The sequence below is a fragment of the Palaemon carinicauda genome, chromosome 31 (genome assembly GCF_036898095.1).
Source record: "Palaemon carinicauda isolate YSFRI2023 chromosome 31, ASM3689809v2, whole genome shotgun sequence".
NCBI lineage: Eukaryota > Metazoa > Arthropoda > Malacostraca > Decapoda > Palaemonidae > Palaemon > Palaemon carinicauda.
Genome location: NC_090755.1, coordinates 65,833,796 through 65,854,000, shown reverse-complemented (window position 1 = coordinate 65,854,000; position 20,205 = coordinate 65,833,796). Strand labels below are relative to the sequence as shown.

At 45.3% G+C, this 20,205-nt stretch overlaps 2 protein-coding genes across 2 annotated transcripts in view; both read right to left on the bottom strand.

Annotated features, from left to right (window-relative positions):
• LOC137624491 (GTP-binding protein Di-Ras2) overlaps window positions 1-20,205 on the bottom strand; it is a 611,765-nt gene that overhangs the window by 400,645 nt on the left and 190,915 nt on the right. The gene's annotated exons all lie outside the window — the stretch shown is intronic.
• The window catches only part of LOC137624484 (uncharacterized), a gene marked incomplete at its 5' end in the record, with an annotated part of 36,315 nt that overhangs the window by 704 nt on the left and 15,406 nt on the right, over window positions 1-20,205 (bottom strand). The gene's annotated exons all lie outside the window — the stretch shown is intronic.

The following is a 20,205-nucleotide window of genomic DNA, read 5'->3' as shown; positions in this document are numbered from 1 at the left end:
ACAATACTGTAACTTATCCAGGGTTCTTGTATGTTATTGTTGAGTTTTGTATGTGTAAGGTTTGGAGTAATTATTCCTGAATATATCAATGGGCCATACAATATTTTATTAAGGTTTCTTTCTTATGTAATAACATAGGATAGAATCATTCCCTACATTAATTATGCATTTCAGTAAGGTTATACAAAGGCTAAAAGTACTTCAGAAAAATGAATGCAAATAACCAGATAATTTTCATTGTTTTACAAACGCGAAGTAATACGCCAACTATCGCAAATTTTATGCCTTGGAAATGTAAGTGGTCATATAACTATCTGATTGTAAAGTAAAGTGTGTTTTATGTCATGAAAATAAATTTTAAATATTTAACTTAGCCGGTGAATATATAGCTGCAACTCTGTTGCTCGACAGACAAACTTTACGGAAAAAACTCGCCAGCGTGTGTGCCCAACAGCGCCATCTGTCGACCAGATACCCAGCTCTTATGTAAACAAAGACTCAATTTTCTCTCTGTCGAGGTGTCGACAAGACGTACTTTACTCGCTGTTGAAACCTGGAGTTTTTCCCATCATATTTGGTGAAGTACTATATTCTGGTTTGAGCTTTCGCAGTGCAGGTGTTTTATCTTCATCTTAAATCTTGAACTCGTTTTGGATAGATTTAATTTTGGTGACAAAGAGAGTATGGACTTTCTTTCACTTTTAAATGGCCGACCCTTCCCTTAGACGGAAGTGTGTTTAGGTTTTTAGTAATTATCTTATCACGTTATAAATTAATTATAGATTTTCCTCTTTGATTAACTTTCCATTTATAATAAACATAAAAAATAAATTTTCAATATTAAACTTACCCGATAATCATGTAGCTGTCAACTCCGTTGCCCGACAGAATTCTATGGAGGGATACGTCAGCTATCACAATACTAGAAGGGGGTGTATTTACCAGCGCCACCTGTGGCCAGGTACTCAAGTACTTCTTGTTGACACCTCCTCAATTATTCCTCTGTCGTGCTTCCGGCAAGACGTTCTGGGATACGCTTATGTTCTTGGAGTATTTTCACGACTTTGGTGAAGTATTTCTCTTTGATTTCGGCTGCCGCTTTACTGGAAACTTCTATATTAGCTTAGTTAGCTTTTGGAATTAATTTGATTAATTATGGTGACGAAGAGAGTATGAACTCTCGTTCACCTTTCAATGGCCGACCCTTCCCTTAGACGGAAGTGTTGGTGTCTAAGAGAGTATAGACTCTCTTTCTTAATTTTGCTTAACAAAAGTTATAGATTTATTTTATATCTCTCCGCATCTTATAGGCCTCTTCGATTAACTTCCTTTTATTATAAACTTATTAAAATTAATTTTTATATTTGTTTATATTCGACCTTCCTAATAGTAGGCGGTCTTTTCTTGGTACCGAAGTTAATTAACATTGAGCCCGTCATTTCGGTTTTACCTGTTAACATATTATGCTATTTCCGCCACAGAGTTTGAAAGAATTTCTTTGATAGTCTCGTACTGTTTTCAAAGTTGAACTAACGTTTTGTTTTGTCTCTGCAGTTGTTGACGTTCAGAACGTTCAACTTGCACTCTATCGTTACGATAGAGAAAGAATGTTCACGGTTTCACGTTGCAGTAAGAGTAACCGTGTATAGCGTTTTGTTCATTCTTTCTTAACTTAATGGTTTTGATCCTAATAAAGGAACTTTTCAGTTTTTTCCTTTAACAATAATATGTTTTAACGATATATATGATTGGGCTCTTCTCTCAGGTTCTAAGTCAAGAGAGAGAGAGAGAGAGAGAGATAGAGACGGAGGGAGAAAGAGGATAAACGTTTCATTCAAGCCTGCCAGGCGTACGAGTAACGTCGTTATCGTTTTTGCTCTTCTCCCTAGTCTCTTTAGGGGAAGAAACTAAACGTTTCTAGAGTGATCTAGTGTTTAGTCTCTTTCCAGCCACTGAATTATCTTTCATTAGATTTTTCTGTTACATTGTAATTCTGTTTTCGCAATTACTAACTTTTGAGAAAGGATAGAATTGCGTGTTTCAGGTACAAACCACTTAAAGTTTCGAGTTCAGTGAAATAAGTGCAAACAGAAATCAAAGTGATAATTGATTAGCGCAAAGTATGTCAGTGTTGTGCGTGAGGGTACTTTTGTGCGCGCCAGTCGTCCTCCCAGTCCGGGACCTCTTGCAAGCTCCCAAGCCCAGGGGAGAAGCAATGTCGAAGGGCAGAAGGGTTCAGCAGGCCTTGATCGGCGCACAGAAGTATCCTCGGTGGTTGTGGGCGTGTCTTACCGAGACCGTCACTCCCACCCGCAGACGATTGAGCCCTTATTTTGCTCGTCTGCAGAAGAAATTTAGGGGAGAAAACGCTGGTCTCAGGTCTCATGACCTTTTAAACGTAAAGTCCAGACATATGCCAGACGTACGAAGTTAGAGTTCACAGTCATTGGGTTAGCTCTGACTCTCCTCAGTCATCAGTTGAATGCACTCCACCTAAGAGGAGTAAGGTTCTGCCACAACAGAGCTCGACTGTTAAGGCTTTACCTCAGCCTACTGTAGTTTCTGCCGACCCCAAGTGGACTCTACTACAGTCCATGCAAGCACTGCTTTCGGACTTGATGCGTGAGTGTCGGGCTGAGAGTGTTGCGCCTCCGCCTCCGCCTACACTCCCTCCGCCTATGCTCGCTCCGCCTGATCGCAGTTCCACCTGCCAGGCGTACGATGTTGTGGACTCTACTACAGTCCATGCAAGCACAGCTTTCGGACTTGATGCGTGAGTGTCGGGCTGAGAGTGTTGCTCCTCCGCCTCCGCCTACACTCCCTCCGCCTACACTCGCTCCGCCTGATCGCAGTACCACCTGCCAGGCGTACGATGTTGTGGACTCTACTACAGTCCATGCAAGCACAGCTTTCGGACTTGATGCGTGAGTGTCGGGCTGAGAGTGTTGCTCCTCCGCCTCCGCCTACACTCCCTCCGCCTACGCTCGCTCCGCCTGATCGCAGTACCACCTGCCAGGCGTACGATGTTGAGCCACGTGCTGAGTTTGCTGTTCCCAGTGGTGTTCAGCCTCCGCCTTCCTTAAGGCAACCTTTACAATGGGATCAGGAGGATTATACCTCTCTTCCTCCGCCTCCACTTGCTGCTCCACCAGTGATGCAACACTCGGTTGAGGTACAACAACCTCTCCCGTCCATGAGTCAGTCTCCTCAGCTCTCGCTGCAGCGAGCTCAACCCTCCACAAGGCAAGCACCACAACACCTTAGCCTTGCGCCTCAGGAGCCTCAGCTTGCGAGACATTTACCTTGTTCTGCGCAGCCTCTTCCTCATCGCGCTCCGCTCACACCACAGGAACTGGAACTTGCTACTCCGCTTCCGCCAACCGCTCAGCAAGGTGTTCCCTCAACAGAGTCTTGAAGAGGAAACCACAACTATTGTTGTTCCAGCTCGTTCTGACTCTGCTGTTCAGCATACCTTACCTCCTTTTTCAAACCATGGCAAAAATATGAATCATGAGTTATGAATGTAAGGTAAACATTATGTTGATTTTTAAACCCCATGCAAGCATGCATAAAGCACTCTAGCACTGGTCATGGAATTTCTGAGAAATGTTAAACGCCATGCACACGCTCTGCTTTCCTTACAGCAGGCTCTGCTTACAGCAGGCTCTGCTTACTACATGCTCAGCATACAGCATGCTCTGCATTCAGCATGCTCTGCATACAACATGCTCTGCATACAGCATGCTCTGCATTCAGCATGCTCTGCATACAACATGCTCTACATACAGCATGCTCTGCATACAGCATACTCTGCATACATCATGCTCTGCATACCTTACCGCATGCTTCTCAGTCACACATCTTGGGTTGTTGCCAACTCATTAGACTGTCAAGCAGTTTCATAACGTTGCCTTCTAGTCTGCTGCTTTTGCACCAGTGAACCCTCACTCAGAGAACTTAGCTTTTCTAGGATAAGGTCCCTGTAGATGAGAAAGTTCTTTTCTCCCTCCTTCTGATATTCCCTTGAGGACTCTGTCATTTGGAGGGAGCCTTTAGCTGCATAACCTCTTATGGACTTTTATTTAAGCATAACATGCTTCCAGGGAAGGTTATGGTTCCACTTCAGTCGCTAATCCCGTCTGTTACCACACCTGCTCCCATAGACCTTGAGCTGTGTTGCATGACATGCAGTCCAAGCTTAGTCCTTGTTAGAGGATTTTTTGTTTACGGAGTCAATGTGTCACGGGGAAGACGTTCAACAACCAACAGAAGTGACTTGTTGTGACGCAGTGCGGCAACCTCAGCAACCCGTTAAGGAGTTGTCTGTACGACCCAGACAGTCTAGACAGATTCGGGTTGTCACTGTACTTCCTCGCTTGCCCATGATTGACAGTTCACAGACTCTGCAGCAGTATCATGATCTTGTGTCCGGCTCCGTCAGACGACTGGCTTTTAAGAGCTCCCACAAGTCGTCGCTGTCTGGAGATTTTCAAATGGACTATGGATCTGACCAAGGAACTGGGCCTCCTGGTCAATTTTGAGGAGTCTCAGCTCGTTCCATCCCAGACCATTGTCTCCTTGGGTATGGATCTTCAGAGTCGAGCTTTTCGGACTTTTCCGTCGGCCCCAAGGATCTTCCAAGCCCTAGAATGCATCCAGAGCATGCTGAGAAGGAACCGATGCTCAGTCAGGTAGTGGATGAGTCTAACAGGGACACTTTCATCGCTGGCCCTGTTCATCGTGTTAGGGAGACTCCACCTCCCCTCCCTTCAGTATCATCTAGCTGCTCACTGGATAAAGGACATGACGCTAGAGACGGTCTCAGTTCCTGTTTCCGAAGAGAGGAGGTCTTCTCTCGCGTGGTGTAAGAACAGCTTTCTTCTCAAGGAAGGCTACCTTTGGCTGTTCAGAAACACGACCGCCGTCTCCTCTCGGACGCATCAGACACGGGCTGGGGTGCGACTTTGGACGGACAAGAATGCTCGGGAACATGGAATCAGGAGCAAAGGACACTTCACATCATTTGCAAGAAGTTGTTGGCGGTTATTCTGGCCTTGATAAACTTCAAGTCCCTCCAGCTTAACAAAGTGGTGGAGGTGGACTCTGACAACACCACAGCCCTGGCTTACATCTTCAAGCAGGGAGGGACTCTTTCGTGGAAGTTGTTCTAGATCGCAAGGGACCTACTCATCTGGTCTTTAGATCGAAAGCTAACTGGTAACGAGGTTCATTCAGGGCGGTATGAATGTCATGGCAGATCACCTCAGACGGAAGGGTCAGGTCATCCCCACAGAGTGGACCCTTCTCAAGAATGTTTGCAACAGACTTTGGGCCCTGTGGGGTCAGCCAACCATAGATCTGTTCTCTACCTCGATAACCTAGAGACTCCTGTTGTATTGTTCTCCGATTCCAGACCCAGCAGCAGTTCACGTGGATGCTTTTCTGCTGGATTGGTTCCATCTCGACCTGTATGCATTCCCGCCGTTCAAGATTGTCAACAGAGTACTTCAGAAGTTCTCCTCTCACTAAGGGACACGGCTGACGTTGGTTGGCTCCGCTCTGGTCCGCGAGAGAATGGTTCTTAGAGGTACTGCAATGGCTGGTCGACATTCCCAGGACTCTTCCTCTAGGAGTGAACCTTCTAAGTCTACCTCACGTAAAGAAGGTACACCCAATCCTCCACGCTCTTCGTCTGACTGCCTTCAGACTTTCGAAAGACTCTCAAGAGCTAGGGGCTTTTCGAAGGAGGCAGCCAGAGCGATTGCCAAAGCAAGGAGAACATCCACTCTCAGAATCTATCAGTCTCTAGGGGAAGTCTTCCGTAGCTGGTACAAGACCAATGCAGTTTCCTCAACCAGTACCACTGTAACCCAGATTGCTGACTTCCTGTTATATCTAAGGAAAGTAAGATCCCTTTCAGCTCCTACGATCAAGGGTTACAGAAGTATGTTGGCAGCGGTTTTCCGCCACAGAGGCTTGGATCTTTCCACCAACAAAGATCTACAGGACCTCCCTAGGTCTTTTGAGACCTCAAAGGAACGTCGGTTGTCCACTCCAGGCTGGAATCTAGACGTGGTCCTAAGGTTCCTTATGTCATCAAGATTTGAACCTCTCCAATCAGCCTCTTTTTAGGACCTCACATTAAAAACTCTTTTCCTCGTGTGCTTGACAACAGCTAAAAGAGTAAGTGAGGTCCACGCCTTCAGCAGGATCATTGTTTTCACATCTGAAACGGCTACATGTTCCTTGCAGCTCGGTTTTTGCTAAACGAGCTTCCTTCACGTCCTTGGCCTAAGTCGTTCGAGATCCCAAGCCTGTCCAACTTGGTGGGGAATGATCTGAAAAGAGTACTTTGCCCAGTTAGAGCTCTTAGGTACTATCTAAAAAGGTCTTAACCTTTACAAGGACAATCAGAAGCCTTATAGTGTGCTATCAAGAAACCTTCTTTTCCAAGTTCTAAGAACTCAGTTTCTTACTATTCAGGCTTCTGATTAGAGAAAAACATTCTCGTCTGAAGGAAGAAGACCTTGCTTTGCTGAAGGTAAGGACACATGAAGTGGGAGCTGTGGCTACTTCAGTGGCCTTCAAACAGAACCATTCTCTGCAGAGTGTTATGGATGCAACCTATTGGAGAAGCAAGTCAGTGTTCGCATCATTCTTTCTCAAAGATGTCCAGTCTCTTTACGAGTACTGCTACACCCTGGGACCATTCGTAGCAACGAATGCAGTAGTAGGCGAGGGCTCAGCCACTACATTCCCATAATCCCATAACCTTTTAACCTTTCTCTTGAATACTTTTTATGGGTTGTACGGTCGGCTAAGAAGCCTTCCACATCCTTGTTGATTTGGCGGGTGGTCAATTCTTTCTTGAGAAGCGCCGAGGTTAAAGGTTGTGATGAGGTCCTTTAGTATGGGTTGCAGCCCTGTATACTTTAGCACCTTTGAGTTGATTCAGCCTCCCAAGAGGAACGCTGCGCTCAGTAAGGAAGACGATCTTATTAAAGGCAGAGTAATGGTTCAAGTCGACTTCCTTACCAGGTACTTATTATTTCATTGTTATTGTGGATAACTGATTATATGAAATACGGGATACTTAGCTATCCTTTAGTCTTGTACACTGGTTTTTCACCCACCCCCTGGGTGTGAATCAGCTACATGATTATCAGGTAAGTTTAATATTGAAAAATGTTATTTTTATTAGTAAAATAAATTTTTGAATATACTTACCCGATAATCATGATTTAATCGACCCTCCCTTCCTCCCCATAGAGAACCAGTGGACCGAGGAATAATTGAGGAGGTGTCAACAAGAAGTACTTGAGTACCTGGCCACAGGTGGCGCTGGTAAATACACCCCCTTCTAGTATTGTGATAGCTGGCGTATCCCTCCATAGAATTCTGTCGGGCAACGGAGTTGACAGCTACATGATTATCGGGTAAGTATATTCAAAAATTTATTTTACTAATAAAAATAACATTTTTAATGTTTTGTTTATATGCGACCTTTCCTGAGAGTAGGCGGTCCTAACTTGGAAACCGAAGTTAATCAACGTTGAGCCCTTTATATCGTAAATAGCTTTTAAAGAGCTAAGGATTTAAAACTTTTTAAATGAAATATTTTATGAAAGAATTTCTTTGAATAGTCTTCGTACCTTTTTCAAAGATGAACTAACGTTTAGTTTATTTATGCTACGCAATTGTTGACGTTCAGGACGTTCAACATGCGCTCTATCGTTACGATAGAGAGAGAGTGTATCACGGTTTCACTTTGCAGAAAGAGTAAATCGATTCTGACGTTTTGTTCATTTTTTTTAAGCTTAAATGTTTTAAATTCTATTTTAAAGGAACTTTTTAATTGAAAAACCTTTCAGTTTTTTCCTTTGGTCAAATAACATGTTTTTTTGACGAAATGTAATTGGGCTCTTCTCTTAGGTGCGAAATCAAAAGATAAAGAGAGAGAGAGTTAGAGACGGAGGGAGAGAGAGGAGAGAAAACGTTCCGTTCAAGCGGGTAACGTTGTTCTCGAGTTGCTCTCGTCCCTAGTCTCGGTACGGGGAGAAAGGATAAAACGTTTTTAGTTTTTATTCTCGTCCCCAGGCTATGTGCGGTTAGAGATTGAAAACGTAGTTTTGAAGGAACTAGTGTTTAGTCTCTTCCCCAGCCACGGAAATTTTTATCTTAAAATATGTTTTCTGTTTTTTGCTGGTATTAATGAGCTTGCATTATACGACTGATTTCGCAATTACTACCTTTTGATAAGGGTAGAAATCAGTAAAAGTTTCGATTTCAGTGAAATAAGTGCAAAGCAGAAAATCGAAGTGATAAAGTGATATTGCGCAAAGTGTTACAGTGTTGCGTCCGAGGGTTCGTCTGTTCGTGCCTGTCGTTCACCTAGTCCGGGACCTCTTGCAAGCTCCCCAGCAGGGGAGAAGTAATGTCGAACGACTTATGGGTTCGAGAGGCCTTGATCAACGAACAGACGTTTCCCTCTATGGTATCGGGTGTATCTTACCATGATCTCCCCTACCATAAGGCGAGAGAGACGTTTTTTCTCCTCGTCATCCGAAGGCTTTTCGCATAAGAAACCTGTAACAAGGTTTCGAAGCCCTTCAGCGAAAGTCAGTCCTTTCAGGACAGGTCCAGCGTCCTGGTTACAGCCATTAGGACAGCTCTGACCCTATGCAGTCATCGGAAAACTGCTCGCCGCCTAACAAAAGCGTAACACAGACTCCGAGAGTCTTTTTTGTTGGCAAAGTGTTGAGGTCACAAACGTTAACCTCGTCTCTTACCACAACCATTTCCGTTGATCCTTAATGGGTTGTACGGCAAGACATGCAGAATATGCTTGCCTCCCTTATGGAAGACTATTCTGCCGATTAGTCCGTTGAGTCTAGCCGTTTATCTCATCGATATCCTGGCTTTCAGCCAACCTAACGTTCCTTTGTGCTTCCTGTTGACGTTGGCGTAGCTAAGTCACGTCAGTCAGGTTGTTTAGAACCACACTCGATGCGGTCTCGTGTGGATTTTCAGCCGCATTTGGACGTTAGGCCACTTGCTGATGCTCCTGTTGACGTTCAGGACGTTCGCTAACAATCGGAGTTGACTTGTTTTGACGCTGTGCGTCAACCTCCGCATTCTAGAGTTGTTTTGACTGCTCAGTCTAGGCAGTCAAAGCAGTCTCGAGTGGACGCTGTGCGTCCTCACGCACCTGTTGTGGTTGACAGTTCAGTTGTTGACAGTTCACAGACTGTCAAGCAGTTACATGACGTTGCGTCCTGGTCCGCTACTAATGCACCAGTGCGTGTGGACTCTGCTTGTAAAACATTGCCACCACGGTAGGTCTCTCCCTTGTTTGAGACTCAGCTTTTATCGGACAAGGTTCCTGTAGATGAGGAAGTTGCTGTTCCCTCTCCTACTGATATTCTCTTGAGGACTCTGTCAGACGGAGAGGAGACTAAAGCTGCTTATCCCTCTATGGACTTTAATTAAATCATGATGATTTTTTTTAAGGATCTTTGTCCGGATCTTTTTGTAACTGCTGCTCCTCGTTCGCCTAAACGTCAGAGCTTACACTAGGCCTAGCTACTTCGAAGCCGTTGTTTATAAGCTAGTGCTCTCTCGCTCTCCTAGAGAGCTTTACGTTTGCTAGGCGACTGGTTTATCACCAGGAGGAGTTTGGGGGATACAGCCTTTGCTTTCCCTTCTTTTAAACTGGCTTATAGAGCGAGAGTCTGATATGACACGAGAGAAGTTCTCGGCTTGGGAGTTCATGCCTCTGCCCAGATAAACTTCTCAAATCTCGTAGACTCTCCCTGGCGCCTGGCCAGGAGACGCTCCAAGTTTTTTACAGGTCAACTTCACAACTGTTTTTCGAGCCTTTGATGTTTTGCTGTACAATTATATCATGCATAAACAAGGCTTTCAGGGATGGAAAGCGGTACTGCCTCAGTCGCTAACCCCGTCTGTTGCCGCACCTGCTCCCGTAGACCCTAAATGGGCTTTGCTGCAAGACATGCAGTCCAAGATTGCGTCCTTGATAGAGGACTTTAATGCGGAGAAGGTTGCTGCCGAACCTTCTGGCCAACAACCTTCCAACCGGTCGGTTGTGCGTCCTGTTGACGCTGAGGTAACCTTCTCGCGTCTACCAGTTGAGGTGGTTCCTCCACCGAGGCGACCCAGTGTGGGTTGCCAGCCGCATGTTGACGTTAAGCGACGCTCGGAGGTGGTTGGTGACGTTCAGGACGTTCAACAACCAGCAGAGGTGACTTGTTTTGACGCAGTGCGTCAACCTCAGCAACCCGGTATGGTGTTGACTGCACAACCCAGACGGTCTAGACAGTCTCGGGTGGACGCTGTGCTTCCTCGCGCACCCATGGTTGTTGACAGTTCACAGACTGTGCAGCAGTTCCATGATGTTGCGTCCGGCTCCGTCACGCATGCACCAGTGCGACCGGACTCAGCGAGCCAGACGTTGCCCACTCCGTTGCCGTTTCCTCATCAGTTTTCGGATGAGGAACTATCTGATGAGGACGTTGCTGAACAACAAGACGATCAGCCCCCAGAATAGATCAAGCCCTGCTATCCATCCAGAAGATGCTGAAGAAGGAACGCTGCTCAGTCAGGCTGTGGATGAGTCTGGTAGGGACGCTGTCATCCCTGGAACAATTTGTGTCACTAGGAAGACTACACCTCCGTCCTCTTCAATACCATCTAGCTTTTCACTGGGAAAAGGACAAGACGCTAGAAGCGGTCTCGATCCCGATTTCCGAAAAGTTAAAGTCTTGTCTGACTTGGTGGAAGGACAATATCAACCTAAGAGAGGGTCTTCCCCTGGCTGTTCAGACTCCCAACCACGTTCTCTTCTCGGACGCATCGGACGTGGGCTGGGGCGCGACTCTAGACGGTCGGGAATGCTCAGGACTGTGGAACTCGAGTCAGAGGAGCATGCATATCAACTGCAAGGAGCTGTTGGCAGTTCATCTGGCCTTGAAAAGCTTCAAGTCTCTCCTTCGAGGCAAAGTGGTGGAAGTAAACTCAGACAACACCACGGCCTTGGCGTACATCTCCAAACAAGCAGGTACCCACTCACTGACGTTGTACGAGATCGCAAGGGACCTACTCATCTGGTCAAAAGGTCAAGACATCTCCCTAGTAACGAGGTTCATCCAAGGCAACTTGAATGTCATATCAGATTGTCTCAGTCGGAAAGGGCAAGTAATTCCAACAGAATGGACCCTCCACAAGGATGTGTGCAAGAGACTTTGGGCCACTTGGGGCCAACCAACCATAGATCTCTTTGCAACCTCGCTGACCAAGAGGCTTCCAATCTATTGCTCCCCAGTCCCGGACCCAGCAGCAATACATATAGATGCCTTCCTCCTAGATTGGTCACATCTGGATCTCTACGCATTCCCACCGTTCAAGATTGTCAACAAGGTACTGCAGAAGTTCGCCTCTCACGAAGGGACAAGGTTGACGTTAGTTGCTCCCCTCTGGCCCGCGAGAGAATGGTTCACCGAGGTACTTCGATGGCTAGTAGACGTTCCCAGAAGTCTTCCTCTAAGGGTAGACCTTCTACGTCAGCCACACGTAAAGAAGGTACACCAAAGCCTCCACGCTCTTCGTCTGACTGCCTTCAGACTATCGAAAGACTCTCGAGAGTTAGAGGCTTTTCGAAGGAGGCAGCCAGTGTGATTGCTAGAGCAAGGAGAGCGTCTACCATTAGAGTCTACCAATCGAAGTGGGAAGTCTTCCGAGACTGGTGCAAGTCAGTTTCTGTATCCTCGACCAGTACCTCTGTAGCTCAAATAGCTGATTTTCTCTTATACCTGAGAAAAGGATGATCCCTTTCAGCTCCCACTATCAAGGGCTACAGAAGCATGTTGGCATCGGTCTTCCGGCATAGAGGCTTAGATCTTTCCAACAATAAAGATCTTCAAGACCTCCTTAAGTCTTTTGAGACCACCAAGGAGCGTCGTTTGGCTACCCCTGGATGGCATTTAGACGTGGTGCTAAGATTCCTCTTGTCAGACAGGTTTGAGCCGTTACAATCAGCCTCCCTGAAAGATCTCACTCTAAAGACTATTTTCCTGGTATGCTTAGCCTCAGCTAAAAGAGTCAGTGAGATTCATGCCTTCAGCAAGAACATCGGATTTTCGTCAGACAAAGCCACCTGTTCGCTGCAACTTGGTTTTCTAGCCAAAAATGAGCTGCCTTCTCGGCCTTGGCCTAAATCTTTCGATATTCCCAGCTTATCGGAGATCGTAGGCAATGAACTAGAAAGAGTCTTATGCCCTGTTAGAGCTCTTAAGTTCTATTTAAAGCGTACCAAACCTTTACGAGGCCAATCTGAAGCTTTATGGTGTTCAGTTAAGAAACCATCTTTGCCTATGTCAAAGAATGCTTTATCCTACTTTATCAGACTGTTAATACGAGAAGCTCATTCACATCTGAGTGAGGAAGACCAAGCTTTGCTTAAGGTGAAGACGCACGAAGTTAGAGCTGTTGCAACTTCCGTGGCCTTTAAGCAAAATAGATCTCTGTGAAGTATAATGGACGCAACCTATTGGAGAAACAAGTCAGTGTTCGCATCTTTTTATCTAAAGGATGTCCAGTCTCTTTACGAGGACTGCTACACACTGGGACCATTCGTAGCAGCGAGTGCAGTAGTGGGTGAGGGCTCAACCACTACAATTCCCTAATTCCATACCCTTTTAATCTTTCTCTTGAAATGTTTTTAATGTTGTTTTTATGGGTTGCTTGGAAGGCTAAGAAGCCTTTCGCATCCTGGTTGATTTGGCGGGTGGTCAAAGTCATTTCTTGAGAGCGCCTAGATTAGGGGTTTGATGAGGTCCTGTTGTATGGGTTGCAACCCTTGATACTTCAGCTCCTAGGGGTCGATCAGCATCCTAAGAGGATCGCGAGGCTCCGTAAGGAAGACGTACTTAAAAGGCAGAGTAATTGTTCAAGTCGACTTCCTTACCAGGTACCTATTTATTTTGTTTTTGTTATTTTGATAACTTCTAAAATGAAATAAAAAACTCTTAGCTCATAAAATGTAAACATATATTACTGGTCTCTACCCACCATCCTGGGTGTGAATCAGCTATATATTCACCGGCTAAGTTAAATATTTAAAAATGATATTTTTCAATATTAAACTTAGCCGGTGATCATATAAGCTGCAACTCTGTTGCTCGACAGAAAAACCTACGGTCAAAATACGCCAGCGATCGCTATGCAGGTGGGGGTGTACATCAACAGCGCCATCTGTCGAGCAGGTACTTAGTACTCCAAGTAAACAAAGAACCAATTTTCTCTCTGTCGGGCTACCGGCAAGACCTACTAATACGCTGTTACTAACTGGATTTGTTTTCACAACTATTTGGTGAAGTACACTATTCTAGTTTTGAGCTTTCGCTATGCAGGTGTTTTATCTTCATCTCAAAACTTGAACTCGTTTTGGATAGATTTAATTATGGTGACAGAGAGTATGGACTCTCTTTCACTTTTAAATGGCCGACCCTTCCCTTAGACGGAAGTGTGTTTAGGTTTTTAGTAATTTTGCTTAACACGTTATAGATCTATATATTTTATATCTCTCCGCCTTTATTAGGCCTCTTCGATTAACTTTCCATTTATTATAAACATATAGAAATAAATTTTTATGTTTTGTTTATATGCGATCTTTCCTGATAGTAGGCGGTCCTAACTTGGAACCGAAGTTAATCTACGTTGAGCCCGTTATATCGTATTTAGCCTTTAAAGAATTTAAAACTTTTTAAATTTAATGTTTTATGAAAGAATTTCTTTGATAGTCTTCGTACTGTTTTCAAAGATGAACTAACGTTTAGTTTTTTAGACTACGCAGTTGTTGACGTTCAGGACGTTCAACATGCGCTCTATCGTTACGATAGAGAGAGAGTGTATCACGGTTTCACTTTGCAGTAAGAGTAAATCGATACTGACGTTTCGTTTATTCTTTCTTAGCTTAAATGTTTTAAATTCTAATTTAAAGGAACTTTTTATTTGGAAAACCTTTCAGTTTTTTCCTTTAGTCAAATAACATGTTTTTTGACGATATATAATTGGGCTCTTCTCTTAGGTGCGAAATCAAGAGAGAAAGAGAGAGAGAGATAGAGACGGAGGGAGAGAGAGGAGAGAAAACGTTCCGTTCAAGCGGGTAACATTGTTCTCGTGTTACTCTCCTCCCTAGCCGCTGTACGGGGAAGAAGGTAAAACGTTTCTAGGGTTTTATTCTTGTCCCCAGGCTATGTGCGGTGAGAGATTGTAAACGTAGTTTATTTGAACTAGTGTTTAGTCTCTTTCCCAGCCACTGAATTTTTTATCTTTATATATGTTTTCTGTTTTTTGCTAGTATTAATGAGCTGCATTATACGACTGATTTCGCAATTACTACTTTTTAATGAAGGGTAGAATTGCGTGTTTCAGGTAGAAATCAGTAAAAGTTTCGATTTCAGTGAAATAAGTGCAAAACAGAAAATCGAAGTGATAAAGTGATATGCGCAAAGTGTTACAGTGTTGCGTCCGAGGGTTCGTCTGTTCGTGCCTGTCGTTCACCTAGTCCGGGACCTCTTGCAAGCTCCCAAGCCCAGGGGAGAAGTAATGTCAAATGACTTATGGGTTCGTCAGGCCTTGATCAACGAACAGACGTTTCCCTCCGTGGTTTCGGGCGTATCTACCCAAGATCGCCCCACCCACACAAAGACGAGAGAGCCCATTTATTTCTCGTCTGCGGAAGAGGTTTCACGTAAGAAACCATGGACCAAGGTCTCGCAGCTTATTAAGCGCAAGTCGGTCCCTTCCGCGCAAGTCCAACGGCCCAGTTGTAGCCACTGGGTCAGTTCGGACTCGCTGCAGTCTTCCGACGACTGCTCACCTCCTAAGAGAGGCAAAGCGGTATCGCATCAGGCAGTCACACCGTCTGTTGCCGCACCTGCTCCCTAAGTGGTCTTTGCTGCAGACCATGCAGTCTCAGTTAACGTCATTGATGCGGGACTTTCGTGCGGAGAAGGTTGACACGGCACCAACCTCATGCCTACAACCAACACGGTTGTGCGTCCTGTGGACGCTGAGGCGACCTTCTGCCGCACTCCAGCTGAGAGAGTCCCGCCACCCATGCGTTCCAGTGTACCCTGCCAGCCGCATGTTGACGTTCAGTAACGCACGGAACCTTCCGTTGACGTTCGCGAGGTACAACAACAGTCTAAGTTGTTTTGTTTTGACGCGGTGCGTCAACCTCCGCATTCTAGAGTTGTTTTGACTGCTCAGTATAGACAGTCAAAGCAGTCTCGAGTGAACACTGTATGTCCTCACGCACCTGTTGTGGTTGACAGTTCAGTTGTTGACAGTTCACAGACTGTCAAGCAGTTACATGACGTTGCCTTCTGGTCTGCTATTAATGCACCAGTGCTGTATGTCCTCACGCACCTGTTGTGGTTGACAGTTCAGTTGTTGACAGTTCACAGACTGTCAAGCAGTTACATGACGTTGCCTTCTGGTCTGCTACTAATGCACCAGTGAGAGACTCACTGAGATAACCTAGCTTTCTTCGGACAAGGTTCCTGTTGATGAGAAAGTGCTGTTCTCCCTCCCACTGATATTCCCTTGAGGACTCTGTCATTTGGAGAGGAGCCTTAAGCTGCTTAGCCTCCTATGGACTTTAATTAAATCATGATGATTTTTTAAGGATCTTCGTCCGGATCTTGTAACTGCTGCTCCTCGTTCGCCTAAACGTCAGAACTTACACTAGGCCTAGCTACTTCGAAGCCGTTGTTTTTAAGCTAGTGCTCTCTCGCTCTCTTAGAGAGCGTTACGTTGGCTAGGCGACTGGTTTTTGCACCAGGAGGAGTTTTAGGGATACAGCCTTTGATTTCCCTTCTTTTAAACTGGCTTATAGAGCGAGAGTCTGATAGGACACGAGAGAAGTTCTCGGCTTGGGAGTTCATGCCTCTGCCCAGATAGACTTCTCAATTCTGGTAGACTCGCCCTGGCGCCTAGCCAGGAGACGCTCCAAGTTGTTTACAGGTCAACTTTTGTCGAGCCTTTGAAGTTTTGCTGTACTATTATGTCACACTCAAGGCTTTCAGGGATGGTAAATGGTTCCGCCTCAGTCGCTAACCCCGTCTGTTGCCACACCTGCTCCCGTAGACCCTAAATGGGCTTTGCTGCAAGACATGCAGTCCAAGCTTGCGTCCTTGATAGAGGACTTAAATGCGGAGAAGAACCTTCTGGCCAACAACCTTCCAACCGGTTGGTTGTGCGCCCTGTTGACGCTGAGGTAACCTACTCGCGTCTGCCAGTTGAGGTGGTTCCTCCTTCTGGCCAACAACCTTCCAACCGATCGGTTGTGCGCCCTCTTGACGCTGAGGTAACCTACTCGCGTCTGCCAGTTGAGGTAGCTCCTCCACCGATGCGACCCAGTGTGGGTTGCCAGTCGCACGTTGACGTTAAGCGACGCTCGGAGGTGGTTGTTGACGTTCAGGATGTTCAACAACCAGCAGAGGTGACTTGTTGTGACGCAGTGCGTCAACCTCAGCAACCCGGTAGGGTGTTGACTGCACAACCCAGACAGTCTAGACAGTTTCGGGTTGACGCTGTACTTCCTCGCGCACCCATGGTTGTTGACAGTTCACAGACTGTGCAGCAGTGCCATGATATTGCGTCCGGCTCCGTCACGCATCCACCAGTGCGACCGGATTCAGCGAGTCAGACGTTGCCCACTCCGTTGCCGTTTCCTCATCAGTTTCGGATGAGGAACCCTCTGATGAGGACGTTGCTGAACAAGACGATCAGCCCCCAGCCCTGCTATCCATCCAGAAGATGCTGAAGAAGGAACGCTGCCCAGTCAGGCTGTGGATGAGTCTGGTAGGGACACTGTCATCCGTGGATCAATTTGTGTCACTAGGAAGACTACACCTCCGTCCTCTTCTATACCATCTAGCTTTTCACTGGAAAAAGGACAAGACGCTAGAAGCGGTCTCGATCCCGGTTTCCGGAAAGATAAAGTCTTGTCTGACTTGGTGAAAGGACTATATCAACCTTAGAGAGGGTCTTCCCCTGACTGTTCAGACTCCCAACCACGTTCTCTTCTCGGACGCATCGGACGTAGGCTGGGGTGCGACATTAGACGGTAGGGAATGCTCGGGATTATGGAACTCGAGTCAAAGGACAATGCATTTCAACTGCAAGGAGCTACAGGCAGTACGTCTGACCTGGAAAAGCTTCAGGTCTCTCCTTCAAGGCAAAGTGGTGGAGGTGAACTCGGACAACACCACGGCTTTGGCGTACATCTCCAAGCAAGGAGGGACCTACTCTCTGACATTGTACGAGATCGCAAGGGACCTCCTCACCTGGTCAAAAGGTCTAGACATATCACTAGTAACGAGGTTCATCCAAGGCAACTTGAATGTCATGGCAGATTGTCTCAGTCGGAAGGGACAAATAATTCCAACAGAATGGACCCTCCACAAGGATGTATGCAAGAGACTTTGGGCCACCTGGGGCCAGCCAACCATAGATCTCTTCGCAACCTCGATGACCAAGAGGCTCCCAATATTTTGCTCACCAATCCCGGACCCAGCAGCAGTTCATATAGATGCCTTTCTACTAGATTGGTCACATCTAGATCTATATGCATTCCCTCCGTTCAAGATTGTCAACAAGGTACTGCAGAAGTTCGCCTCTCACGAAGGGACAAGGTTGACGCTAGTTGCTTCCCTCTGGCCCGCGAGAGAATGGCTCACCGAGGTACTTCGATGGCCAGTAGACGTTCCCAGAACACTTCCCCTAAGGGTGGACCTTCTACGTCAGCCACGCGTAAAGAAGGTACACCAAGGCCTCCACGCTCTTCGTCTGACTGCCTTCAGACTATCGAAAGACTCTCGAGAGCTAGAGGCTTTTCGAAGGAGGCAGCCAGAGCGATTGCTAGAGCAAGGAGAACATCCACCCTTAGAGTCTACCAATCGAAGTGGGAAATCTTCCGAAACTGGTGCAAGTCAGTATCCGTATCCTCGACCAGTACCTCTGTAACTCAAATAGCTGACTTTCTCTTATATCTGAGGAAAGAACGATCTCTTTCAGCTCCCACTATCAAGGGTTACAGAAGCATGTTGGCATCAGTCTTCCGTCACAGAGGCTTAGATCTTTCCAACAATAAAGATCTACAGGACCTCCTTAAGTCTTTTGAGACCACGAAGGAGCGTCGTTTGGTTACACCTGGTTGGAATTTAGACGTGGTACTAAGATTCCTTATGTCAGACAGGTTCAAACCGCTACAATCAGCCTCCCTGAAAGATCTCACCTTAAAGACTCTTTTCCTGATATGCTTAGCCACAGCTAAAAGAGTCAGTGAGATTCATGCCTTCAGCAAGAACATCGGATTCTCATCCGAAACGGCTACATGTTCTACAACTTGGTTTTCTAGCCAAACACGAGCTGCCTTCTCGGCCTTGACCAATATCGTTCGATATTCCAAACTTATCGTATGGTTGGAAATGAACTAGAAAGAGTCTTATGTCCTGTAAGAGCTCTTAAGTTCTATTTAAAAACCTTTACGAGGCCCGTCTGAAGCTTTATGGTGTTCAGTTAAGAATCCATCTTTGCCTATGTCAAAGAATGCTTTATCCTATTTTATCAGACTGTTAATACGAGAAGCTCATTCCCATCTGAATGAGGAAGACCAAGCTTTGCTGAAGGTAAGGACACACGAAGTTAGAGCTGTCGCAACTTCCGTGGCCTTTAAACAAAATAGATCTCTGCAAAGTATAATCGACGCAACCTATTGGAAAAGCAAATCAGTGTTCGCGTCTTTTTATCTTAAGAATGTCCAGTCTCTTTACGAGAACTGCTACACTCTGGGACCATTCGTAGCAACGAGTGCAGTAGTGGGTGAGGGCTCAACCACTACAATTCCCTAATTCCATAACCTTTTTAATCTTTCTCTTGAAATGTTTTATTATTGTTTTTGGGTTGTTCGGAAGGCTAAGAAGCCTTTCGCATCCTACTTGATTTGGCGGGTGGTCAAAGTCATTTCTTGAGAAGCGCCTAGATTAGAGGTTTTGATGAGGTCCTGTTGTATGGGTTGCAACCCTTGATACTTCAGATCCTAGGGGTCGCTCAGCATCCTAAGAGGATCGCGAGGCTCAGTAAGGAAGACGTACTTAAAAAGGCAGAGTAATTGTTCAAGTCGACTTCCTTACCAGGTACTTATTTATTTTATGTTTGTTATTTTGAATAACTGCTAAAATGAAATACAAAATACTTAGCTCATAATAATGTAAACATGTAATGCTGGTCTCTACCCACCCCCCTGGGTGTGAATCAGCTTATATGATCACCGGCTAAGTTTAATATTGAAAAATGTTATTTTTATTAATAAAATAAATTTTTGAATATACTTACCCGGTGATCATATATTAAAGGACCCTTCCTTCCTCCCCAATAGAGACCCAGTGGACCGAGGAGAAAATTAGTTCTTTGTTTACTTGGAGTACTAAGTACCTGCTCGACAGATGGCGCTGTTGATGTACACCCCCACCTGCATAGCGATCGCTGGCGTATTTTGACCGTAGGTTTTAATGTCGAGCAACAGAGTTGCAGCTTATATGATCACCGGGTAAGTATATTCAAAAATTTATTTTATTAATAAAAATAACATTTTAATTATAAAATAAATTTTTGAATATACTTACCCGGTGAATATATAAATTAAATGACCCTCCCTTCCTCCCCAATAGAGACGCAGTGGGACGAGGAGAAAATTGAGTCTTTGTTTACATAAGAGCTGGGTATCTGGTCGACAGATGGCGCTGTTGGGCACACCCGCAACCTGTGTAGCGATCACTGGCGAGTTTTTTCCGTAGAGTTTGTCTGTCGAGCAACAGAGTTGCAGCTATATATTCACCGGGTAAGTATATTCAAAAATTTATTTTATAATTAAAATATCATATTTGTCACACATTGCTGTAAACAATTGGTTTAATGGTACTGTAGGAAGCCATTATAGCTGCTGAAATTTCTGAATTAAACACATCTAAGAGGTAGCAACATTAATTGTAAATTTTTAGAATTAACAATTTGATATAAAGCAAATTAATTAAATGACAAGACAAACCCCCAAACCTTCATTCCATTTCTTTCCCACTCACTTCACAGATATGAAAATTTATTTTGCAAAGTTCCTTC